General features: G+C 42.0%; 2 long non-coding RNA genes across 2 annotated transcripts; both read right to left on the bottom strand.

Annotated features, from left to right (window-relative positions):
- Nucleotides 1-7,866: 7,866 nt before the first annotated feature.
- Nucleotides 7,867-8,324, bottom strand: LOC143748441 (uncharacterized). The gene is made up of 3 exons (XR_013206788.1): nucleotides 8,231-8,324; nucleotides 8,032-8,120; nucleotides 7,867-7,934 (listed from the first exon to the last, which is right to left on the bottom strand). It is a non-coding gene; the product is annotated as an uncharacterized LOC143748441 (long non-coding RNA).
- Nucleotides 8,325-20,061: 11,737 nt separating this feature from the next.
- LOC143748440 (uncharacterized) lies at nucleotides 20,062-20,803 on the bottom strand. The gene is made up of 3 exons (XR_013206787.1): nucleotides 20,560-20,803; nucleotides 20,342-20,404; nucleotides 20,062-20,116 (listed from the first exon to the last, which is right to left on the bottom strand). It is a non-coding gene; the product is annotated as an uncharacterized LOC143748440 (long non-coding RNA).
- Between the last annotated feature and the right edge of the window lie 6,697 nt (nucleotides 20,804-27,500).

Here is a 27,500-nt window from a genome sequence, read left to right as displayed (position 1 = left end):
ACAGGAGATACCGGCTCAATACCAAGTAAGGTTTCGAGTTGAACCATTGACTCAATCAAACCTACGAACAGGCTTAATTACTCTACCAAGCCTGGTAGTGTAACGATCACTTGTATTTAAATCAGCTACAGGATCTCGCCTAAAGGGTTCACTGGCAGAGACAGGAGTTTGGGGAGAGTCGATGGCGCCAGCCACAGCCACAGTATTATACTACTGTAATGCTTTATTAGCTGGCTGTCCTGCATCCTCAATCAACAAGCTACAGTTAGTGCAAAATGCAGCTGCTAGAGTTCTTACTAGATCAAGGAAATATGATCATATAACACCTATTTTATCATCTCTACACTGGTTACCTATTAAGTTACGTATCAATTACAAAGTATTCCTACTGACCTATAAAGCCCTAAATGGTTTAGCTCCTGTGTATTTAACAGACCTTCTATCGCCATACAATCCATCGCGCTCTTTAAGATCACTAAATTCGAGGCTTCTGGTCATTCCTAGGATATCTAAGTCCACTAAAGGAGGGAGGGCGTTCTCGCATTTAGCTCCTAAACTCTGGAATAGCCTTCCTGATATTGTACGAGACTCAGACTCGCTGTCCCAGTTTAAAACTAGATTAAAGACGCATCTCTTTAACCAAGCATTCACTTATTGCTTAACCTTTGATACTACTGCTGAATCAGTTCGAATGCATTAACATTATGAACATCAGCTATGCTAATTATTTCCCATCTGCCTTTCTGCTGTTATCTCGGGACGCTAGTCCCGAGGTAAATAGCGTTCGTCAGCTCCAGTTTGTACCCAGCCTCTCACGGAGACTTCAGATGCCCCAACGCCTGTGAAGAGACGACTCGACGCCTGTGAAGAGACGACTCAAAGCCGGCGATATGTTATGCCATAAATTAATACTTGATTAACTAACTGTATTTTTCTATGTACATTTCCGAAATGCAATTTCTGTAAAGCTGCTTTGAGACAATGTGTATTGTGAAAAGCGCTATACAAATAAATTTGAATTGAATTGAATTGAATTGAATATTATCATCAGTCACTGACACAGCAACTTGTGCATTTGGCTCCTCTTGATTGGACAACTGAGAATGCACCCATGAAGAAGTGCGGACATCACCACAAGTAGCAACATTGGAGATGTTCGACATAGAGTCTGCATGTGAGAGTTCCTCAGCCTCATTCTGCCCATCATCTGCGTGCCCAGCAGACTCAATTTCGGCAACGTATAAGGACTCACCACTGCCTGTCTGCTCGGTTAGACCACCACAGTGTGCTGCATCAGATGTATGTGAAGGTAAACTACAGGCAAGTGTTTCAGCAACATCATGATCAGAACTAACCATTTCTGGTTCAAGCAGCGGGAGGAAGTTCACTTGAAGTAGAAGATTTCGATGCACTATTCTCTCATTACCAGCTCTGTCACTGATCTTATAGACATGTATGAGTGGCTTTGAGGTGACAACAGTGTACATGACCGGCTCCCATTTGTCAGCAAGTTTACGTTTCCCTCTACAACCCTTGTTAGCCACAAGCACTTGATCACCAACGGCTAGAGGTAGGCTTTTAGCTCTTTTTTTGTACTGGCTGGACTGGTGTTTTTGTTCCACTACAGCATTCTTCTGTGCCAACGCCATGGCAGACTGTAGATCGCTGACAAGAGATTTGACATACTTGTCATAGTCACAGATTGTCTTATCCTGCAGGACACTACGGAACATGAGGTCAACTGGTAATCTCGGTACCCTACCGAACATCAGGTAAAAAGGGGCGAAACCGGTTGTTTCGTGAGCTGTGCAGTTATACACAAATGTCATGGTCTGTATCAACTGTGGCCACCTCTGCTTAGGCCTAGGTGGGAGAGACCTCAGCATATTTCCTAACGTCCTGTTGAAACGTTCGGTACCACCATTCCCCATTGGGTGGTAATGGGGTAGTTCTCGACTTGTCAACTCCAGCCAGTTCAAGGAGCTCGGCAATCAACTCACTCTCAAAGGTAGCCCCCTGGTCAGAATGGATGCGTTGGGGAAATCCATAGACGCAGAAAAAGCTGTCCCAGAGTTTCTTAGCCACTCTTTTCGCTGTCTGGTCTTGACACGGGAATGCATGCGCCAGCTTTGTGAAGTGATCTGTGACCACTAAAACATCCACAGATTTGTTGTTCCGATCTTCAGCAGACCAGAAGTCGATGCAAACGAGCTCCAGTGGGGCTGTGGTCTTAATACTCTCCAAAGTGGCTCTCGCTGCAGGCTCTGGAGTTTTGCTGAGGACACACCTGGGACATTTCTTCACGTAATCCCGCACATCACGCTCCATATCAAGCCAGAAAAACCTCTGACGGGTCAAAGACAGAGTGCGAGGCTGCCCTTGATGTCCAGCCAGTTCGTGAACACCCAAAAGTGCCTCAGATTTCAATGAGTCAGGTAAAACGAGTTGGAACTTCTTGTGCTTGGTGAGCGGGTCTTTAATAGCTCTGTACAGGATTCCGTTAAGCACAGAAAGTTTGTCCCACTGCTTCAGAATTCTCAGCACACACTGGTTATCATTGGCACGCTCACGTCTTGATGGTCTGCGCTTCCTGCCGACATAATAAGACACCCTAGCAATGACAGGGTCTTTGTACTGATGTTTTTGCAAGTCTATTAGTGAAAGAGAATGAAATACTTCCTCGTCTCCACTGATTAAAGAGTTTAGATGTTCTGCAACCGACGTTGCTCTACATTCAGTTCCAGTTTCCCATTCATCACAGGAGGACAAAATGGAAGACACATCATCAGCGGACATTGATGTATCCAGCCCAGCATCAAGTGATCCTGTCCCTAATGTTTGCGGTTGGCAGGTAAGGCGGAACACCTCTTGCACATTTCCATCCTCTACATTGTGTACTTGTCGCAACAGTTCAGCATACGGCTCGGACAAAAGCCGCTGACTCACTGGCCTAACAAATGGATCCCTACTGAGCGCATCCGCCACCACATTGAATTTCCCAGGAACGTATTTGATCTCAAAAGAATATGGAGCAAGTTTCAAGACCCAGCGCTGCTCACATGCATCCAACTTCGGCTTGGTCATAATGTACGTCAGCGGATTATTATCCGTCCACACAGTAAACTCATGGCCCTTAAGCCAGTGACTGAACTTATTACACACTGCCCACTTCAGAGCTAAGAATTCCAGTCTGTGTGCAGGATATTTCGCTTGGCTGCGGCTCAAAGCCTTGCTAGCGAACGCTATTGGTCTTGCCTTGTCCTCACCAGCAGGGATTTGAGTCAGTACTGCCCCTATGCCATCCAATGAGGCGTCAGTACAGAGAAGAAAAGGACGCTCAAAATCAGGATGAGCCAGCACCACACTGTCAACAAGGGCCCTTTTCAGCTCTTCAAATGCCACATCACAGTCAGGGGTCCAGTCCTGGGGTGTCAACTCACGAAAAGTGCCTGCTCTCTTCTGACTACATGCAGCTTTCACTGAGCGTTTCTGGCCAGCTGTTAAGTTGAATAAGGGTCTGGCAATGCGTGAGCAACTTGGAATGAAGGATTGGTAGTACAGGACCATACCAAGAAACGATCTGATCTTTTTTTGTGAAGGTGTGGTTTTGTTTTCCTTCATTAAATCCTCCTTCTGAAAAGCAGAGATGACTTTAACTTTCTCCTCATCAACTGAAACACCAGTACCATCTATCACATGGCCCAGGAACTTTACAGATTTTCTCAGAAAGTGACACTTTTTAGGTGCTAGCTTCAAATTGCTGGTTCTCAATCGAGAAAACACTATCTCTAAACGCTTCAATGCCTCCTCTTCAGAAGGTGCAAAGACCAACAAGTCATCCAGATAACAGAGCAGAGTGGAAAAGTTAAGGTCACCAAAAATGCTGAGCATCATGCGCATGAAAGAGGCGGGGCTATTGCAAAGGCCTTGAGGAAGACGATTATACTCATACAAGCCCATTGGTGTTGTGAAGGTAGTGTATCGTCGGTCAGACACATGGAGTGGGATGTTGTAAAATCCTGAAGTTAAGTCCATGGTGCTGAAAAGAGCATTACCACCCAAGGCTGCGAGACAGTCAGCTTGATGGGGTAGAGGGTGGGCGTCTTTGATGGTTTTAGCGTTGAGCCAGCGAAAATCAGTGCAGACCCTCAGATTACCATCTTTTTTCCAGACCATCACCAAGGGTGACGCATACTCACTGACAGACTTGCTGATTATGCTTTTCTCCTCCATCTCTGACAACACTTCTCTCAATTTTTGATAGTGGGCAGGTGGGATGCGGCGATAGGGCAGACGGAATGGACGCTCATCATAAAGATGGATCCTGTGCACAAAATCCTTTGTCTCTCCACAATCCAGCTTATCCTTTGAGAAAACATCATGGTAGGATACAAGAAGATCCGTCAATTTCCTCTTACACATCTCAGAGACTTCACATCCATCAATGTCAATATCTTTCAGACCATAGTCTTCCAGCAATCGTGCAAGATCAGAGGATGAAGCAGTTTTAATGGGAGTTGACTCAGAAACGTGACAATGGGTTCTACTTAAGCCCTGAATGACAGTGAGATCCTCCACAGCTAGACAAGAGGAAACGTCGGCCAGTTTAGTGTTACGGCGAAGCGTCACTGATTCTGGATTAGGGTTAAGGATCGATTGCCCCACATTGGTGTAACTGCCCGTCCAACAAGGATATTTCTAGGAGCTGAACGTGCAGTGGTTGGCTCAACAATTACAGTACTTCCTGGGGAAACAGGCACATTAGCTGGCAATTTGCCCCAAACAAGATACTCACGTTTGGGAAGCAGAGTGATTGCCTGACAGAGTTTCACAGTCCCAAGTTTATCAGGCTGTTGAGGCCCAGACCATCGGGAGATGCAGCTCAGAAGCTCTAGGAATTGCTCACACTCAGGATTACTGTTATTGCAGGAAACAAGCTCCCAGTACTTGTCATGCGATTTCATCTTCTGCACAACACATTTGATCACATTACTTCCTATTATAAACTCATCTCTTTGTCCAGGCACCACAAGAGTAGGAACGACAAACTTGAATCCATAGACTCCAATCTCCAAGTCGTATGAACACTTCGGCTGAATCGTGAGGCCACCACAGCCAACCAGGACCATATTACTCGCAATCACTTGAGGATGTGGAAGAAGACCATCAGCTTGCAGCTTGGACTCACCCTCTTCACTAAGCGTGCAGGCCATACTACCAGAATCCAGTAACCCCTTTAATGTGCAACGGTCGCAGACTGTCACAGGAGCATAAAACAACTCACTTGCCCCATCAACTCTCTGAGACCCCACATATAACACGGTTTTGTCCTCTGGCAATAGTTTGCAGCTGTTAGCGAAACATTTTGCGCATCTTCTGTGAGGGAGGTTTTACTTAAATTGCCCATGCTACCCCTCTCATCGCATGGGCTCTTCAGTTTAACTGAGCAGTATCTGAGGGAGATGTAGGGCATGCTGCTTTAGGACAGTCACTCTTAAAGTGTCCAGGACTGAAACAGTGACGACATAGCCTTTGACGTCTACAATGTTCATATTCCTTGGATCTACAGACCCTACATGCAGTGCTCAAGTTGGTTTTGAAATCTGGAGTTTTGCCTGGGTGAACCTGACTGGGTGAAGTTAAAGAGGCAGTGCACAAAGACAGGACTCTATCCATCATGCCAACAATGTGCTGAAGACTGGTATCTGGAGAGAAAGGAAGAGCATACGGATTAAGAGGACTTACAGGAGTCAGTGACTGGGCTGGCATGGAAACTGGTTGCTGAGGAGAACTGGGCATGGAAACAGGCTGCGGAAGAGAACTAGGCACATTATTGGGGCCTGCCACAACAGTGCACTGGTTGCTTGCTGACAAGGACATTGTGTGCTGCTTCCTCGAAGAGACTCTCTTTAGATCCCTCTGATGACTATCCAAGCGCTCCTGGACCTCAGCGGCGCTCCACTTCTCAGCTGGCTTAAACTGAAAAGACATAGCAAGACTCGGGTCCGGGCAATGTGAAATAAACATCATGACTGCTTCAGCAGCGGGATCCTCAACACTCTTATTATGTCTGCGCAAGCACTCAGCAGCAACATCTATGGACTTGTTAAGCCGTATCCAGTAATCCATGGGACTTTCATCTGCTCTAGGGACAGTGTTATAGAAGTCAGCCATAGGCATGTTAGAGTAAGACAACTCACTGAAGTTGCGTTTCAGTATGTCAAACACTGCATTTGGTAGCTCACCGGCACTCAGTTCAGGTCGGCTTCGCAGGGACACCTTAACCAAATCTCTCGCTTTGCCAGCCAATCTGCTCAGGATGAGATCAGAGACATCAGTTTACGTTCGGCTTTTAATTCGGTTCAAATAACTGCACGTCATATCTTCCCACTCGTGCACAGTAAATGAATCACTCTTATCTCCCCTGAAGAATGGTGGGGGTGGTGCATCTTGCTGTACGATCACCTTGAGGTTAGATTTATCAATGTCGTCACTCGAGTGGTGAGACTGGTACGGTGGACTAGGCTGTACTGGGCTGGGCTGGCGCGCAAGGTTAAGGCTGGCTGAGATACTCTCCCCTATTTTCTGAGCCAGATCTGAAATGATGCCACCTAATGACTCAGGAGTAACAACACGTTCAATATCAGGGTGTATGATTGGGGTGGAGCTAGCTGTTGGACCTACAAAAACACCAATCGCTGAATCAGCTGTGTGCACATGGTCAAGTCCCAAATTAGCTAACCCTCTCCCTCTCCCATAATAACGCGTGAATTCAGACACCCCCTCATTTCGAAACATTTCAGGTCCACTACCTCTGCCCAGTGGAAAAGTGACATTAGATTGTTTCACGGGACTGAAATCGTCTTTGCTAGAATCCTCAAACATGTCTCAATTTGTGAAACGAAACAGATAAAACATGAAAAAATTACAGCAAATTATATGCCACAAACAGTGTAACCTTAACTGATGAAAAGTTCAACCACATATACGGATCAAAGTCAAAAATATAACTGAATTAGGATAAAATCACCAAAATAACCATATAGATAAGTAAAATAACACAATACACATACATTGTAGTGAAAATATAAACATAAAACCAACTATTAAAGTAAAGATTAATTAAGATTAACACGAGCCAAAAATAACTCACCTCCTCAGTGCATTAACAATGCTAAGAGGAAGAGGTGGAGACAAAACCGGAAACTTGCAGGCTCACAATGACGTCACAGCAATTAAAGGAAAACACCCTTATTCTCAGACAAGTATATCAGATATATATGAAAATAAACCTTTTTGTGTAAATTATAACAAAAAATACATACATTTAACAGTACACTTTATGTACCTGTTACATGTGTATGTATATATATAATTTAATTCATTTTAACCCAAATGTGTAAATGATCATAAGATTTTTTTGTCATTGAATTTATTTTTTCGCAAGGTTTTCAAGGACAGAAAGGAATTTGCCATCATTTTCTTTTGTTTCTTTATCTCTCCTTTCCTCTCTCTCGCTTGCCTCCCGGTGCCATCTCTCTTCGCTTTCTCTTAATTCTCTTTCTTGTCTTTCGTCTCTCTCTCGTCTCTCCCGTTCTCTTCTGTCCTCCTTCTCCTCCTCCATTTCTCTCGACAGTCTCTCCTCCCTCTCAGCTGCCTTCCTCTCTCTCTCCTCTTCCCTCTCCTCCATCTCCTGGATCAGGTCCTCCAGATCTTTCACCCTTTTCCTGGCTCTTGCTGGCTCTGGCCTCACTGAGGATGAAGAGGATGAAGAGGATGAAGAGGCCACAGCAACATCCGGCCCACATGAGGCAACGAGGGAAGGAGGAGTGATGGAGGGTCTTCCCCCAAATGCCTCATCCATGGCAGTTCCAGGACGCTGCTGTGACCCCTCCATCCTCAGTGCTCACCCCTGTCTGCGGACATTTCAGATCCTACAAAAATGCACAAGCATGATACAAAAGCAGTCATTTTAACAGCACAATATTTAATCATTTCATTTCTGTATTAGAAGTTACAAAATGATCTTACTTTGTATTTTTGTTTAAGGTTTTCCCTTTTTTTTTTTTACAAATGCTGCCGTCACCCTGCCTTGTAGGTCCTGCTCCTCCACAAAAGATCTGCAGCAAATGCAGAGAAATCAAGGATCAGAAGAGTGCTGTAATATCTCTGTTGAAATATACTACAAATAAACAATTCAATAAATTTTTAATTATTTCTGTACACTCACTCAAAGCCTTTGATGGCAGCATTCTGCTTTCCGGTGAAGAGCGCTTCATGAGTCACTCTCCACCGGATAAGCAGATGTGTGTGCTCATCCGTCCCTGTAACATCCAGGCAAGACTCACATTACCTCTGTGATTTATAAGCTCAATACTACATTTACATGTTGATCATAAATGTTCCACAATTTTTCAACAGTACTAATGGACAGATGAAATAGATTACTTATGTTTAGTTACTTTATGTACATTTATTAAATATTCGTCTAATGAAACATTGTTGACAACAGTGAATTATCTTAAACAATAGTACACATACATAACTCAGAAGTCTATTTCATATCTATTAGACGTAGAAATATGCAATTCGTATATTAGATTTTCTTACCAGATATTAAATAGACATTTAGTAATTGTATTTAAGATGCATACGGTTTAAAATGTATGCAAATCCACTTTGGAGACGTATGTGTCCTTACTGGAGCTCCTCTGTTAGCTAACTTATACATAATAACAGCAAAAATTTCAATTCACAGCAAAATCACAAATTTACCATACTATATAGCGTCTTTAAACCTTCAACAATTCAACAGTTTACTGTAAAGTAGTTCAACACATGCGGTCATTTGATTTGTAATATCTAATACTCACATTTGAAAACGCTCTCGTCCGTCATCATTTGCGTCATGTTCGAGTATGACCTATCCTTCTTCTTCTTTTTTATGACGTATCCTCTCGCGTGGCCTCCTGGGATAGAAGAGTATCCATCGGTTGAGCACTCAAAAAACGGGCCGGAAGCAGTAAGCCATCCGGGAACTTCTCCCCTACTCTTTTATGAATACTGATGTTTAGAACGTACTGCTTCCTTTACGTACTGTTTTCGCCTACTATATAGTAGAAAGTAGGCATGTTCGAACGCACTTAAGTCCGAATCTCGCGATAATTAGTACGTCACCCAGGTAATTCTCGCCTACTCTTTTGGATTCATACATACTTTTTTTGCCATACTAAATAGTAGGGAAGTATGCGGTTTGGAACGCAGCCATGGTAAAATAGTGTCCCAAATGAAAAAGATCCCGTTTGGCTGTAAACCACCGTTACACAAGCATGTCGTTTGTTTTAGACATCAGGTTTTTATGGTTTTGAAGAAAGATGCAGATGAATTGAATGTGGCTTTCAAATTTAGGGTTGGTGGTTTTGAGTATGTGGTTTTTGTTACCTCTGATATTATGAAATGTTTCCGATGTGGAAAAGAGGGATATATTATAAGTGCATGTACTGAGAAAGTTAATGATACTGAAACTGTAGATAATGAAAGGATGGGTGAGATTGCTTCTGCTGGGACCAGTGCTGCTTCAGCTGGGACCAGTGCTGCTTCTGCTGGGACCAGTGTTGCTTCTGCTGGGACCAGTGCTGCTTCTGCTGGGACCAGTGTTGCTTCTGCTGGGACCAGTGCTGCTTCTGCTGTGACCAGTGTTGCTTCTGCTGGGACCAGTGTTGCTTCTGCTGGGACCAGTGTTGCTTCTGCTGGGACCAGTGTTGCTTCTGCTGGGACCAGTGGTGCTTCTGCTGGGACCAGTGCTGCTTCTGCTGGGACCAGTGCAGCTTCTGCTGGGACCAGTGTTGCTTCTGCTGGGACTAGTGCTGCTTCTGCTGGGACCAGTGCTGCTGCTGCTGGGACCAGTGCTGATTCTGCTGGGACCAGAGCTGCTGCTGCTGGGACCAGTGTTGCTTCTGCTGGGACCAGTGCTGCTTCTGCTGGGACCAGTGTTGCTTCTGCGGGGACCAGTGTTGCTTCTGCTGGGACCAGTGCTGCTTCTGCTGGGACCAGTGCTGCTTCTGCTGGGACCAGTGCTGCTTCTGATGGGACCAGTGCTGGTTCTGCTGGGAACAGTGCTGCTTCTGCTGGGACCAGTGCTGCTTCTGCTGGGACCAGTGCTGCTTCTGCTGGGACCAGTGCTGCTTCTGCTGGGACCAGTGTTGCTTCTGCTGGGACCAGTGCTGCTTCTACTGGGACCAGTGCTGCTTCTGATGGGACCAGTGCTGCTTCTGCTGGGACCAGTGCTGCTTCTGCTGGGACCAGTGTTGCTTCTGCTGGGACCAGTGCTGCTTCTGCTGGGACCAGTGTTGCTTCTGCTGGGACCAGTGCTGCATCTGCTGGGACCAGTGCTGCTTCTGCTGGGACGTGTGTCTTCTGGTGGGACCAGTGTTGCTTCTGCTGGGACCAGTGCTGCTTCTGCTGAGACCAGTGCTGCTTCTGCTGGAACCAGTGTTGCTTCTGCTGGGACCAGTGCTGCTTCTGCTGGGACCAGTGTTGCTTCTGCTGGGACCAGTGCTGCTTCTGCTGGGACCAGTGTTGCTTCTGCTGGGACCAGTGCTGCTTCTGCTGGAACCAGTGTTGCTTCTGCTGGGACCAGTGCTGCTTCTGCTGGGACGTGTGTCTTCTGCTGGGACCAGTGCTGCTTCTGCTGGGACCAGTGTTGCTTCTGCTGGGACCAGTGCGGCTTCTGCTGGGACCAGTGATTCTTCTGCTGGGACCTGTGCTGCTTCTGCTGGGACGTGTGTCTTCTGCTGGGACCAGTGCTGCTTCTGCTGGGACCAGTGCTGCTTCTGCTGGGACCAGTGCTGCTTCTGCTGGAACCAGTGTTGCTTCTGCTGGGACCAGTGGTGCTTCTGCTGGGACCAGTGCTGCTTCCGCTGGGACCAGTGCTGCTTCTGCTGGGACCAGTGCTGCTTCTGCTGGGACCAGTGCTGCTTCTGCTGGGACCAGTGCTGATTCTGCTGGGACCAGAGCTGCTGCTGCTGGGACCAGTGTTGCTTCTGCTGGGACCAGTGCTGCTTCTGCTGGGACCAGTGTTGCTTCTGCGGGGACCAGTGTTGCTTCTGCTGGGACCAGTGCTGCTTCTGCTGGGACCAGTGCTGCTTCTGCTGGGACCAGTGCTGCTTCTGATGGGACCAGTGCTGCTTCTGCTGGGACCAGTGCTGGTTCTGCTGGGACCAGTGCTGCTTCTGCTTGGACGTGTGTCTTCTGCTGGGACCAGTGCTGCTTCTTCTGGGACCAGTGCTGTGGACAGTAAATGGACAGTACGATCATCAAGGTGTGTACACATTTGGAAAAATATGATTATTCCTTCTTAAAACAAAGAATATGAAAAACGTCCAGGTTGAGGAATATTTTCCTGATCGTAAAATATTCATAGATTCAGTTACAAATACAAATGAGGAGCATTTCACTGGTCAAGAAATGTTCAGGTTGGAGAAATTAGTGTCTAAGATGAAACTACAAAAAAAAAACTGAGGATGGTTTTGAACAGACATGAGTAATTTTGTTATTTTAAGTTGTTGTTTGCTTTATATCTTTTGATATTACACTATTTAATGAGTACGATAAGGATAGGTACTCTGAATTTGAATGGTGCAAGGATACGGAAAAGAGCAGTACTTTTTGAGTTAATCAGACAAAAGAGCTTGGATGTTATGATGGTTCAAGACACCTACAGTCATAGTTTTAATGAAACCGATTGGGAAAAGGAGTGGGATGGGGAAGTAGTGCTTTCTCACATGAGTTCAGTCAGAGGAGGGGTGGCTGTACTTTTTGCTAAAAATTTCCTACCTATTTCATATGAATTGAAACATGACTCATGCTGTTAAAAGCAAAATTTGAAAGATTCAATTTTTTTTTTTTTTTTTTTTTTATATGCTCCAACGAGTGGGGCTGAAAGAGTTTATTTGTTTAACAATGTTAATAGTATTTTGCAGGATTATAATGATGATGATTATTTGTTTTTAGGGGGAGATTTTAATTGCACAGAAAACTATGTATTGGATCGATATCACGTAGAACCGCTTCAGCTCGTGTGATATGCAAGCTGGGTGAGACTCACGGTTTATGTGACATATGGCGGGGGGTTAATAATGATGTCAAACAATATACATGGGCACATGCAAGGGTAAATGTTATATCCCTGGCCAGAATTGATAGGTTTTATTGTTATAAGCATCACCTTAATATTGTAAAAAAAAAAATGTAATTGCTCCAGTAGGTTTTTCGGATCACAGTCTAGTTATATGTCAAGTATTTTTAGCAAATATAAAGGCCAGTATGGGATCAAATTCCCGCCAAATGTATTGCGGCCACGGATCAAAATATAATAAGCGTGAATCAAAAAATAACAAGCATGAATAAAAACTTTAAACACATTAAAAAATATTTTCACAAAACTTTAAATTGTGTTCATGCTTTCTTTAAAATTATGTTTTCCTTGGTTTTATTACTCTGTACTTTGCGCTCTCTTTCATTTTCTGCTCATAATTTATTTTTTTGTACGCTTGTGCTATTTTTCTCTTCGCTCTTCTTTCCATGTTCTGCGCTTGCTCTTCCAAATGTTGCAGTTCGAGTTTCATGTAAATTAGGGCGGGCTTAAGCGCCACCATTGGTCCACTAGTTCTAGATTGACAGCTCCATCTCTAGCCAATCAATCGAAGAGGGGAGTCGACGTCACTCCAATGCGACTCGCGCTACTGATGCTCACTCGTACAGGGGAAGACAACAGTTTATTTTAAACTTTACAAGGACTTTTAAGCAGTAAAGCTATCTGAACTCTGGACATATACAAATTATTAAATTCCTCTTTTTTGAGGTAGCCTACATTTTAATGCGCACACTGGTAATTGGTGTTAAACAATACTTGGCTCATGATGTTAATATGCTAAGGCAGCTCTAAAACATCATGCAGTTTTGAAACACTACATTTCTTTGCAAAAATTAAGTTAAAAACGGCCATTTTACCCGTCTGAAGAATTTAGGACTTTGACCTTTCAACGCTAGTACACACATCCTACCTTATATATATATATATATATGTTATTTAGTTCCATTACAAACAAGGCATACAGTGCAAAAAGTACAAGACAAATACAAAGGCATTTGTGGTACAGTTCAGAGTATGTAAAACAAAGAACAACAACAACTAACATTTAAAATAAACCTGTAGCCTTTGTAAAAGGGAAAAAAACGCACAGCCTACCTGGTGATCCATTACAGTTAAATACGCCATCCTGAAATATTTTCTTAATTGTTGTTGTTAAGCGATCATATAGCCTAGGTAGCCTGGTAAATTAATTCTAGACTAGATGTACCATTTGACAAAAGATTAATGAAAATTATAGTGTACAGACAGGGCCGGAGTGGGACTAGTTTTCAGCCCTGGAGTTTCATACCTTAGACCGGCCCACTTTAGTTCCCGACCGACTATATTAAAATAATGTAATTAAACCCTCAGTATATAAGTCTGCAATAGTGCACTGTTCTGTACAGCCTTGTAATTCATTGTATTTTTCAAAAAATATAATTGTCTATTCAGTGCAATAGCCGTACATAAATACAAAGGTCCCAAAAGTGATCTGGGTTCGGGGGCATATTATTTTTCCACTGTCATTGGCAAAGAGCATGTATATCTGTGTTAAATAGGAATCCATTGTAATAAAGTTATTCTCCTTCTGGGCATAGTATGCAATAGGCTATTGCTCTTCCTGCTCTCCGGCCACGGCTCGCGCTTCTGTTAACATAAATCCCGCTTGCTTTGATCGGTCATCTCAAACATTTTGCCATTGCCGACGAGCGGTGTTGAGTAGCTACTGAAGCAGCTCAAATTATGAGGTCGGTTATCGTCGCGATATGCGAATCATTGCAGCACCAAATTAGAGTATTAGGCAATTATTTCACAAAGTTCATTATACACTCAGAAAAATGACCGAGGTCCGGACCTCGGAGACCACAATGGTATGTACGGCTCTGAGGCTATTTGGCCGCTTGAGTTTCTAGAGATGTTTTATTATTCTGGCCTTTTCAGCGCCGCCTTTGCGCCTATTATCCATGTTTTGCATCTCTTATTCTTTGTTCGCACATCTCTAACAACTGACTTTTTTTTTTGTGGGGCTGCGAGAAAATTATAATAAAAAAATAGTGGTGCTGCGCTGAGACTGGAGCATTCAACCCAGTGCCATGACAACACCGGCCCTCCTGGGCAATAAAACAGACCGGCCCACCAGGAATTCTCCCGGTGCTCCCGATTAGCCAATCCGGGCCTGTGTACAGAGGAGATTACAGAAACCAGGTGGATTTGATATGCAGTGATTTATTATAGTTATTGTGTTCATTTACATAGCTACATAATTGCATATTACTTTAGGATTAATGTTTTAAATATAGCTTCAATTTTTAATACAGCAACATGAAAATTATTGAAAAGATCAGGGATAGGTAACGTCGTTTCTGGAGTGCCGCTGTCCTGCAAAGTTTAGCGTCAACTCCGATAAAAACCTAGCTAGCAGTATTAATAATCCTAAAGAGGATGATTAGCTGGTTCAGGTGTGTTTGATTAGGGTTGGAGGAGCTAAACTCTGCACCCAGGAGGACCGACATCGCCCTTCCATGTCATAGATTAAATATGAAAGTAAAACAGCCAGTGGGTGGTGGCAAGTTATACTGTCTTTATGAGTGAGTCATTCAAACTTCTCGTTCAAATCAGGAATTCTTTAATGAAACACTGTTGTGTGGCTCGCAGGAGATCGACGCTCACAGTGCAAGGTCCAGAAGTAAGGCCAGGGCATTAAAGGTGAATATGATGGATCGTCAGACAGGCACAATTGTTAACTGACGACACAACATGTCGTCGTCGTTAGGGTGACGAATTTAACGATAACGGATCGCCAGGTAGACGTAACAGATCGAGATGCAGGCACACATACAGTTTAACGGTGTCCTGCCACGGAAAGATTTTTGCCAGCTGAGCTGATGGTTATCTTCACCTGTAGCTACGAGAGAACATCAGTAGCGCGAGTCGCATTGGAGTGACGTCAACTCCCCTCTTCGTTTGATTGGCTAGAGGAGGAGCTGTCAATCTAGAACTAGTGGACCAATGGTGACGCTTAAGCCCGCCCTAATTTACATGAAACTCGAACTGCAACATTTGGAAGAGCAAGCGCAGAACATGGAAAGAAGAGCGAAGAGAAAAACAGCACAAGCGTACAAAAAAATTAATTATGAGCAGAAAATGAAAGAGAGCGCAAAGTACAGAGTAATAAAACCAAGGAAAACATAATTTTAAAGAAAGCATGAACACAAGTTTAAGTTTTGTAAAAAATATTTTTTAATGTGTTTAAAGTTTTTTTTCATGCTTGTTATTTTTTGATCCGTGGACGCAATACATTTGGCGGGAATTTAATCCCATAGGCCAGAAGTGCATATTGGCATTTCAACACGTCTTTGCTGAATGATAAGAATTTTAGAGATGTTTTTTGGGGTTTTTTTGGGACAATTTTAAGATGAGAAAAGATGAGTTTGAAGATCTGCGTCAGTGGTGGGATGTTGGGAAGGTTAAAATAATGATGCTTTGTAAGCAATACACTTTCAATGTTACCAGGGACATAACACGATCTATGAAAAAGTTAGAAACTGAAATAGTTGAATTGCAGGATTTGGCTGATGCTACCAAAGATCAAAGATATATGGAGACTCTTAAATCCAAAAAATCTTTTCTTATAGATTCATTAGGAGTTAGGGCACAAGGAGCATTGGTTCATCTCGCTTTTTAAACCTTTCACAAATGGATGCCCCATCTAAGTTCTTTTTCAGTCTTGAGAGAAAGAATGGTCAGAGTCGTTGCATTCACTGTTTGTGTTCTGAAGATGGGCGTGAGCTAACAGAACCCTCGGGGATAAGAAAGAGGGCCGTACGGTTCTATACTGGGCTGTACAGCAGTGAGTATGTTGAGGATGATGATCTGTCTGCTCACTTCTATGAAGGTCTACCCAGTGTTTCAGAGAGCTCAAACGTGGAGCTGAAGCGGGCGCTGTGTGCTCTGAAAGTGATGGAAGGGGGTAAAGCCCCTGGCATGGATGGGCTCCCTGTGGAGTTTTACAGAGAGTTCTGGGCAGTTTTAGGTAATGACCTGTTGGCTGTTCTCAATGAGAGCCTAACTGAGGGGCTGTTGCCTCTAAGCTGCAGAAGAGCGGTGATTACCTTGTTACCTAAAAAAGGTAATCTACAAGATATAAAGAACTGGAGACCAGTGAGCTTTCTATGCTCTGACCTGAAAATATTCTCTAAAGCTCTGGCTAATAGGCTGAAAAAGGTGATGGGGGAAGTCATCCATATTGTTCCAGGGAAGATCTATTTTAGATAATGTTTGCCTTATACAGGATATTTTAAATATTTGCAATCTTTCTAGTGTTGATTTGGGTCTTGTTTCTGTCGATCAAGAAAAGTCGTCTGACAGAGTCGAGCACAGATTATCTTTGGAAAACTTTAAAAGCTTTTGATCTTGGATTGGAATTTATTAATATGTTCAAAGTTTGGTTTGAGTGCCCCTTTTGAGGTTTTTAGGGGCATTAGACAGTGTTGTCCAATATCGGGAATGTTATATTCTTTGGCTATTGAGCCCTTTGTTGAATAAATTACGATCAAATTTGAAGGTTTTTCTTTGCACCATGGTGATATATTTAAAGTTTCAGCTTATGCTGATGATGTTATGATCATGGTTAATTGGCATCGAGATATTAACCAAATGGAGGGTATTATAAAAGACTTTGGAGTTATCTCAGCTGCTAAAGTAAACTGGGAAAAAAGAGTGAAGCACTGGCTTTAGGAAAAAAGCAAGGTCTACCAGTTCTACCTGATATATTAAATGCTGGAAAAAGTGAGGTTTCAAATATTTGGGAGTTTACCTTGGAGATACAATTACACAACAAAAGAATTGGGATGGGGTGGTAGAGAAGATGGTAGGTAGACTGGCTAAATGGAAGTGGATTCATTCACAATTATCTTTTAGGGGAAGAGTGTTGATAGTGAATAATTTGGTAGCTTTGATACTCTGGCATAAACTGTTCTGTGTGGATCCACCCATAGGGTTATTATCTCAGCTGCAAAGCATTTTTGGGATTGATTGCACTGGATTCCACAAAGTGTATTGTTTCTTCCTAAGGATGAAGATGGTCAGGGTTTGATCCATTTGCCAAGCATTTCGTTTACAATTCATTCAGAGATTTTTAACAGGCCCAGATGATCTGGTGTGGAGGAACTTGACCAAGGTCATCCTACAAAGGGTGGAGGGACTTGGACTTGATGTTGGCCTCCTTTTTATGGATTACAGGAAGTTGAACCTGAATGATGTATCTCCTTTTTATTGTGGACTTTTTAAAATGTGGGGACTCTTCACTCTCAAGAGAATGGACAATTCAGACTCTTTATTTTGGCTTTTAGAGGAGCCTTTAGTCAAAGGAGCTCGTCTAGATGTAACGGATGAGGTACCAGGCCTCTCTCAGAAGTTGTGTGCCTCTGGAACTGTGAAACTGAGGCACAATGTCAGTGTCGCTGGCCCTGTTTTAAGCGATGTTGCAGCAGTAGCTCTTGTGCTGGGGCAAAGGTCAATTCGCTACACAGGAACAATAGTAGAAAAGTGGAGGAAGAAGCTCACGGATGAGGAAATTACACTACTTAAGGATTTTGTAAAGGGTTTGGAAGTTCCTGATAAAATAGATCCTGTTCCGAAAATTAGAATTACTCCGGACTTGAAGGATATGTCAGATCCTTTGCTGGACCTTCACGAGCTGCAAGACTTGGATATAGTAGAGGGGAAAGTTCTATATAAGTTTTTAATAGAGTTGCTATAAATGGGAGAGTTGATACAGTCTGAAAGGAGAAGCTTGGGATGGGTGAGAAAACAAAACCATTTTGGAGAGTGTTTTATAAACCACCATTGATTAAGAAATCTGGAGACTTACAATGGAGAATTGTACACGGTTCTGTGGCAGTTAATGCATTTATTTCTGTTATTAATCCAAGTGTTAATGATAACTGTGTGTTTTGTGGTTTAAGGGAAACAGTTTGTCATTGTTTTTTAGAATGTGTTTAGAAACTTAACCCACATGGAAAAAAACCTATATAAACATATATGTTTTAATATAGGTTTTGATATAGGATTTTAATATGTGTGACATTTTCCGTTTTGTACATATATGTACATATATGTGCATATATGCACATATATGTACATATATGTGTACATATATATGTGCATATATGTACACATATATACGTGCATATATGTACTTATATAGGTACATATATGCAGCTATATATGCACCTATATAGGTGCATATATGTACCTATATGGTTGCATATATGTACCTATATAGGTGCATATATGTACCTATATAGGTGCATATATGTACCTATATAGGTGCATATATAGCTGCATATATGTACCTATATAGGTGCATATATATATGTGCATATATGTACCTATATAGGTGCATATATGCAGCTATATGTTACCTATATATTAGTATTATTATTAAAATCCATAGCTACTAGGCAACATAAATAATAGCCCAAGATGTAAAAATTTTAATTACTTATTTACTTAAGAACAATCAAATATTACAAGAACAAAAATAAAAAAATAAAATGAACAGAAAAAACCCCAATTTATCTTGTTGATCTTCTCAGCTCTGTGAGCTTCGAATTGATAGATGTGCCTATCTGTCCTCAGCTGGCTGTCGGCCACTTCTTCAATGTAGCATCTAGAGAAGACAAAAATAATAAGACAGTATAATAATAATAATATAGTGCTTCATCAGGAACCCAAAGTGCTTACAGTACAGCTGCGATTGGACACATATTTTGGATAAAGGGCTGATCATAATAAAAAATGCGTCATGTAAACACGTCAATTGGAAGATTCTGATTGGATTCTGCTAAATCTGAAAGAAATTCTGATTGGAAACATCACCCCCCCTTTTTTCTAGCAGCATCGTTCTTTCATATGCACGTCCGTCATGGGGACTGCATTGTTGACAGTCACACAGTCAATCATGTGCATCCAAAGCAGAGAAAATTCATGGATAGGAAAAATTCAGAAATGTGGCTTTAGAAAAGGAAAGGTAGGATCAAGAAATGAGCAAGCAATGAATTAGTATTATAGGTTACAAGCAGATACAGTAACAATAATGGGTGCCCTATCTAATACAGTCTCCATTGATACCTAATAAACATTGATACAAGTAGGCTATGGTTAAAGTAGTGAACTTATAAAGTCTTCAAAGTTTTGTTTTCCCTTCTCAACGCATTATGCATTTACTCACCAATAATGGCTGCCTTTTTGACTTGGTCAAGGGCGACCAGCTGCTCCCCATCCCCTCTGGTTGGCTTCCCACCTTAAAGTAATATTTCAAAATTATTATGAAAGGGGGGTAAAATGAAGGTGGTGAAAACAAGAGATTATTTTTTATATACACATCACTTTTATTTGAGGTGCAAGGAAATACAAAAATGGCAAGTAAAAAAGCAATGGTATGCCCGCACACAAACATAATTTATTCCACAGAATATGACTGACTTGTTTGTTTTTTTTGCAAGGACAGAAGAGATTAGGAACATGTTGTTTTGTACCATTCAGGTTGCTTTTTAGCAAAGTCTCCAAATCAAAAGGTGCCCAGCAGCAGATTCCACACCATGGCAGTAGCAGAGGTGGCAAGGCCTGGCAAAACACCCCAGAGCCCTTTATAACTTCAATCTGAAAAATAATTTCACATCACAATATTAATTTATTGGCAACTTTTAGAAAGGTTTTTATGTTTCATATTGATTCTTATTTTTAGCTTCCCAATAGTTAATAATAATAATAATATAATAATAGGGAGGAGGAGGTTGGATGGAGAGTAGGGAAGGAGAAGACAGTGGGTGGAGAGGAGCGAAGGGGTGCAGGAGGGTTAGGTAAAATAAGTACAGAAAAATCTGAGGTATAAAAGGGTTACACACACCTGTGGTGTCTCTCGAAAGCACTCAGTCACCATGGGACTCTCTTTAAATGGCTCGGTCTCCTCTCTGGAGTCTTAGAGAAGAAAGAAACTTAGTAAAACTCCACAACAATTTTTATTCATCCAAGCAAGCCACTATAGATTCTTATTTACAGGGGGGGCTTGGAAAACATCAAACATGTCAATAAATTAAAGTTACATGCAAAAGTAATCAGCCAAACATCATAAAAATCCATATAGCTCTGTTTGAGTAACAAGTAAACTAAATAAATAAAGACAAATGCAAGGGGGTTACTCACCGGTTGCACTTCTCCAAAAGTCGAGAAGGGGGAATCTAGATCCTCCACAGGACTCCTTCCAGTCTTGTTCATAGAAGAAAAATATAGTTATTCTCTTCAATAAATTAAAGTGCAAATACATCAAATAATTAACACTATCAATCAGCCCAACATCACAAGTCTCTACAGATCTGCTTGAGAAACAATTTTAAAAAGCAATGAAAAACAGAGGAACTTACCTTTTGAGCAATAATGGCGAGGTCACTTTTCATTTGAGGGATTTCTAGAAAGAGGTTATATATAAAAAAAAACAATTACAATCACTAAATCAAAATAGCACCCAGCAACTCTAACGTTACTCTTCGAAAGACATTTCCTGCAGCTGTGAACGCAAGCTACAACCCTCCAAAGCCCATTCATAAGGCTCTGCAGAGGAAACCTGTTTGTGAACGCAATTAAAACATATATATATTTCTCCCAAATTCAAATTCCCCAGGTTTTTTTTCTAGAGCCGATTGCCTTCTTGAGCCGTTGAAGGCAGAGAAGTGTGTGTACTCATGAACTGTATTCTCTAGGCCATGACTTTTGTGAACCCTCTACGAATTCCTCCAGAAAGAGACAAATAAATATAATTCTAATTTGAATCTTATCAACGGCTATGAGCACCCACACTACCAGCTAACAACATAGCATTTATTTTGCCAAAACGTGTTAAACTTTCAGCCCATACAATTTCTAAGTTTATACTTCTCTGCCACCGCAATATCCATCTACAGAAAAAACCCTGCTAATAAATATTAAAATTATGAATACTTACGATTGATGGTAAGTGGGACATAGCAGATCTCCAACGCTCCATCGCCATTTTCACTCCCAGCCGATATCTTTCGGCGCGAATCGTCAAACGTCAGGCGGGTGACGTCATGACTCATCAACTACGCGGCGCTGTAGCAGCCATGGTAGCAGCAGAGTGGAGTTTTTTTTTTTAATTTTCAAAATTACAGAGTTTGATATCAAGTTCTTGACACATTTCTTTTACACATTTTCACATTTGATGAGTATAACTTGAAACAACAATAATTTGGACAAAAAGAAAAGAAAAGAAATGAAAAGAAAAGATAAATGGCATCGCAAACATATTAAATTCATTTAGCAGAGATACAGATCTTTGGGCTTTTCGATTTTTTTAAAACTTTACAGACTAAAATACATGCTTGTCTTCAAATTCATTAACCACAGTGAAATGCTCAGATAGATGGGATGATGATGATGATGATGATGATGATGATGATGATGATGATGATGATGATGATGATGATGATGATTACTTGAATGTATGTTCTATGTTCTTTTTTTTTGTTGTTGCTACATTTAGACTGTAATGACCTTTCAGCCATATTCATCTAGAAACTGCATTAAGACAATACAGAAAACATTGCATTTTGCATTGCATTTGGTGGATGTAACGGTGAATGTGTGGATGTGTAGGCCTATGAGCTGTAATGTGAATCTGGAAGTGACCTGAAATTGGAAAAAGGGCTTGATTGACAAAATAAAAAAACGACAAACCATTTTGTTATTTCCTTCTTTTCCACTATCTTCATACAAGAAAGAATTGACCTTGTAAATGGCTTTCCCATAGCTTTCCATCTCCTCTCACTTAATTGCCATAATTAAATTCCATAACATGCCAATTACATGTGATACCAATTTCACATGTTTGCACATACAGTTCTTGCATAATTTCTTTTTTTATTTAGTTCTTATTGCCTTGATAATAGAAAATATGAGCTAGGCATCATGTATGACAGTTGCCAAAGTGAGGTATGAGCTAAAAAATGACCAGATCCTGCTATGAGCTAGGAGACATGTATGCACATATAGGGCTTATATGTGGATATAAAGAAGCAATACAGGAGACCTATATGGCCTGTGTATGCACATATATGCACCTCAGTTTTGCCTATATGTGCCATATATACGCATATATGCAGCATATATGTTAGCATATATGTGCATATATTCTGTATATATGTAGCATATATGTGCATATAAACTGCATATAGGTTTCATATATGCGCATATATCCCCATATAGTTTCTTTCCACGTGGGAAATCACTTTTAGTTTTACTGAGTCAAGTGTTTTCAAAATTTAAAGAAAAGTTCACGCATAATGCTTTTATTTTGGGGGCAGGGTATAGCCAAAAGCAAAGAGTAAAATGGCAGATGATCAACTTTGTGATTGGTCAAGCAAAACTTGCAATCTATATAAGCAGGAAAAATAGAATCGAGAATAGACTTGGCCAAGATATTATGTGTCTATTTAAAGCCTATGTTAAATCTCGAATTGTTGTTGACTTTAAGCATTATAAATTAATGAATGATATGACATCTTTTGAAATGCAGTGGTGCTACAAAAACATTTTCCGTGCTGTGATGGAAGGGGATTTATCTTTTTCTCTTTTGTTTATTTGAGGTGTATAGTGTAGGATTTTTTGAAATTGATTGTATGGAATAAAATTGTTTGTTTAAAAATCAAATCTCTCTCTCACACACACACACACACACACACACACACACACACACACACACACACACACACACACACACACACACACACACACACACACACACACAGGCTCCAGATGCTCTTCATGCTTCTGAACAGTAGATGGCGAACTTCACTCACTAATATCACCTGAAGTGCTTCTCGTATATTATTTGTGCTTCCTTGTTTCCATTCCTCCTGTCTTCAGCTACACACTATTATAATGTGAGGGAAGAAAATGAGGATGAAGGAATTAAAGGAAAAGGTTTACTGCGTTTTGAATTATGGGCGGCACTTCCGGTTTGGGGAACTTCCATTAAAAAAGACTGAAACGAATCATTTCAAATCATAAGGTTGCCCTACAAATAAAGCTGATCCGTCAGTTTGACTTAATGAGCTATCAGTTTTCTTTCATGTTTTATCTAAGAATAACATGAGAATAACATAACACTTGGTATTTTAACGTGACATGTTATAACAAGAATATCTATAGTAAGAGCTCTGCATTCTTTTCCTCATGATTATTTTCTTTTTTCCTTTTGAATTTCGCTGTAATAGTATGATAAAGGTCAACATATACTGCACATTTGTGGTCTGTTCTCCCGATTTAATTTACGATGTATATCATTAATAATTCACTGGAATCCTCCCCAAATCCTCACATCTCTTTCCAGGTTTGGTTTCACAGGTAAATACAATTTATTATCTGTCAAAATGAATGAAATCACTTTGAAATAGTATCACGCAATGCTGAAGTAAAACATTTTTTTTTATTATTAAGGCAACGTATGTTACATAATAATACAGATTACCACAATGATATTTAACCGACCGATTTTGCTGTGGAAATATGCTTTTTCAGAGATTATTCAAGGTCTGTTGAAGGTACCTTGTTGATGCTTTTACACTTTTAAATGTCCTTTTAATGTTCAATGGTTGAAGGATGAGTAGAATAATATATGTCATCCTACACGGTTTAAATATATATATATATATATATTATTGCATCCATAGAGCTAGTCTTTCACTGATTGTTTACAGTTTAACGGAAGTTACACCCATAATTTGCGCAAAGCGTCATGGGGCGCAGGAATACTGTGGATATATATTGCAATATTCTTGATCACTCAAGCTTCACTGGTTATTGAAGAAATTCATAATAAATATTAAATCAAGATGTCCTGTTGAAATATGTGAGACGTATTGTTTATTCAAATTGCAAATGTATAAAATAAATGACTGGACAACTATACAACACAACTCTACTGCACAACTCTACTGCACAACTCTACTGCACAACTCTACTGCATATCTATACACCACAACTCTACACCACAACTCTACTGCACAACTCTACACCACAACTCTACAACACAACTCAACAGCACAACTCTACACCACAACTCTACTGCACAACTCTACACCACAACTCTACACCACAGCTCTACTGCATAACTATACACCACAACTCTACACCACAACTCTACTGCATAACTCTACACCACAACTCTACACCACAACTCTACACTCTACACCACAACTATACAGCACAACTCTACACCACAACTCTATAGCACAACTCTACACCACAACTCAACAGCACAACTCTACTGCACAACTCTACTGCATAACTATACACCACAACTCTACACCACAACTCTACTGCACAACTCTACACCACAACTCTACACTCTACACCACAACTATACAGCACAACTCTACACCACAACTCTACTGCACAACTCTACACCACAACTCTACACCACAGCTCTACTGCATAACTATACACCACAACTCTACACCACAACTCTACTGCATAACTCTACACCACAACTCTACACCACAACTCTACACTCTACACCACAACTATACAGCACAACTCTACACCACAACTCTATAGCACAACTCTACACCACAACTCAACAGCACAACTCTACTGCACAACTCTACTGCATAACTATACACCACAACTCTACACCACAACTCTACTGCACAACTCTACACCACAACTCTACACTCTACACCACAACTATACAGCACAACTCTACACCACAACTCTACTGCACAACTCTACACCACAACTCTACACCACAGCTCTACTGCATAACTATACACCACAACTCTACACCACAACTCTACTGCATAACTCTACACCACAACTCAACAGCACAACTCTACACCACAACTCTACTGCACAACTCTACACCACAACTCTACACCACAGCTCTACTGCATAACTATACACCACAACTCTACACCACAACTCTACTGCATAACTCTACACCACAACTCTACACCACAACTCTACACTCTACACCACAACTATACAGCACAACTCTACACCACAACTCAACAGCACAACTCAACAGCACAACTCAACAGCACAACTCTACTGCACAACTCTACTGCACAACTCTACTGCACAACTCTACACCACAACTCTACACCACAACTCTACACCACAACTCTACACCACAACTATACAGCACAAATCTACACCACAACTCTATAGCACAACTCTACACCACAACTCAACAGCACAACTCTACTGCACAACTCTACTGCACAATTCTACACCACAACTCTACACCACAACTCAACAGCACAACTCTACACCATAACTCTACTGCACAACTCTACACCACAACTCTACACCACAACTCTATAGCACAACTCGACAGCACAACTCTACACCACAACTCTACACCACAACTCTATAGCACAACTCGACAGCACAACTCTATAGCACAACTCTACAGCACAGCTATACACCACAACTGTACAGCACAACTCTACACCACAACTCAACAGCACAACTCTACAGCACAACTCTACACCACAACTCTACACCACAACTCTATAGCACAACTCGACAGCACAACTCTATTGCACAACTCTACAGCACAACTATACACCACAACTCTACGCAACAACTCAACAGCACAACTCTACTGCACAACTCTACTGCACAACTCTACACCACAACTCTACACCACAACTCTACACCACAACTCTACACCACAACTCAACAGCACAACTCTACACCACAACTCTACTGCACAACTCTACACCACAACTCTACACCACAACTCAACAGCACAACTCTACACCATAACTCTACTGCACAACTCTACACCACAACTCTACACCACAACTCTATAGCACAACTCGACAGCACAATTCTACACCACAACTCTACACCACAACTCTATAGCACAACTCGACAGCACAACTCTATAGCACAACTCTACAGCACAACTATACACCACAACTGTACAGCACAACTCTACACCACAACTCAACAGCACAACTCTACAGCACATCTCTACACCACAACTCTACACCACAACTCTATAGCACAACTCGACAGCACAACTCTATAGCACAACTCTACAGCACAACTATACACCACAACTGTATAGCACAACTGTGATGACGGCGGTGTCGGCCATGCAAGGCGGCATCCAGCTCGTCGAGAGCAGCTGGGGTTAGGTGTCTTGCTCATCAGAATCAGAATCAGCGCAATTGACACCATCTTCTCGACGAAAAGTTTGGGTTCGGGGGAACCTGACTGCCCTGCCGGGACGTTCGCAGCTGGCTACACGATGGACGCGTGGGAGAGGTGGCGGGTCGTGTGTCTGGCGCTTCTTTCCATGGAGGACGTTAAAGATATCTACCTATTTGGCACCATGATAACAGGTCTTCTGCTGATTGGATTAGGCATTGCCCTGGTTTATCGAGGAATTAAGCAGACGGTGACAGCTGTCCTAAGCCCCGCAAGGCTGCCCGTCATGATTGAAGCGGTGGCCAGAGCTGTCAGCAATCAGACTGGGTCTATGAACCACAATATGGATAACATCATGGAGAAGCTCACAGCTTTGCAAAGGCAAATTGATCGTTTCAGAGACCAAAATGGACCAGGAGAATAGCCTGTGTAAATTGAATGGGGCTACTCTCCCAAAGACCAAACAATCCCAATCTTATCTGTTTCGGCACCCCCCTAACAGCACTGGCCTTGGCCAAGGCCGCTGTTGGAACAACAAATCTCCCGGAAGAGCACTGCAGTGAGCCGCTCTTGCGATCCTTTCCCGACTCCCCAGACACCTGGTGATTGTTGACTCTGTATGGACCTGATCAAGGTTGTCTCCATGGCAACTTGCTGTGTATCGGTATGACAATCCTGCGGACTGAGGCATCTAGATTATGATGCTGGCTTAGCGACTCTCTCCAGGCCTACAAACAAATGAACTTACACATACACAGATATGCATCCCCCCCACACCCCATCCCCCGCCTTCGCCGCTTCGCTTCGTACCCCCAGTCTGACAGGCGGGTCTATGACCAGCGCCATAATGGCTGCAGGACCGGATGGCTGCTTGCCTGGGCTGGACTAACTCCATCCCCCACTCCGCACACGTGTTGCAATGTCTTGTTCATGTTGTAGATTGTACTGTTTATGTGCTAATGTTGCTGAGGTGTTTTTTCCTGTTCCCAGACTGTTCTCCTTACAGGAGCATAGTCTGGGGGTCGCCTTTTTTTCTCCTCACCTCTCCTCATGTCATGCTGTATTTTTCTCAAGATTGGCGCTGATTATAGCAGCCATGGTAGTATCTTGGTCCCGAAGCACACTC

Source organism: Siphateles boraxobius, unplaced genomic scaffold (genome assembly GCF_051911475.1).
Source record: "Siphateles boraxobius isolate OS27281-9 unplaced genomic scaffold, OSU_SipBor_1 234, whole genome shotgun sequence".
NCBI classification, from domain to species: Eukaryota; Metazoa; Chordata; class Actinopteri; order Cypriniformes; family Leuciscidae; genus Siphateles; species Siphateles boraxobius.
The sequence above is the reverse complement of the archived record's forward strand: the minus strand, read 5'-3'. Positions and strand labels throughout refer to the sequence as shown.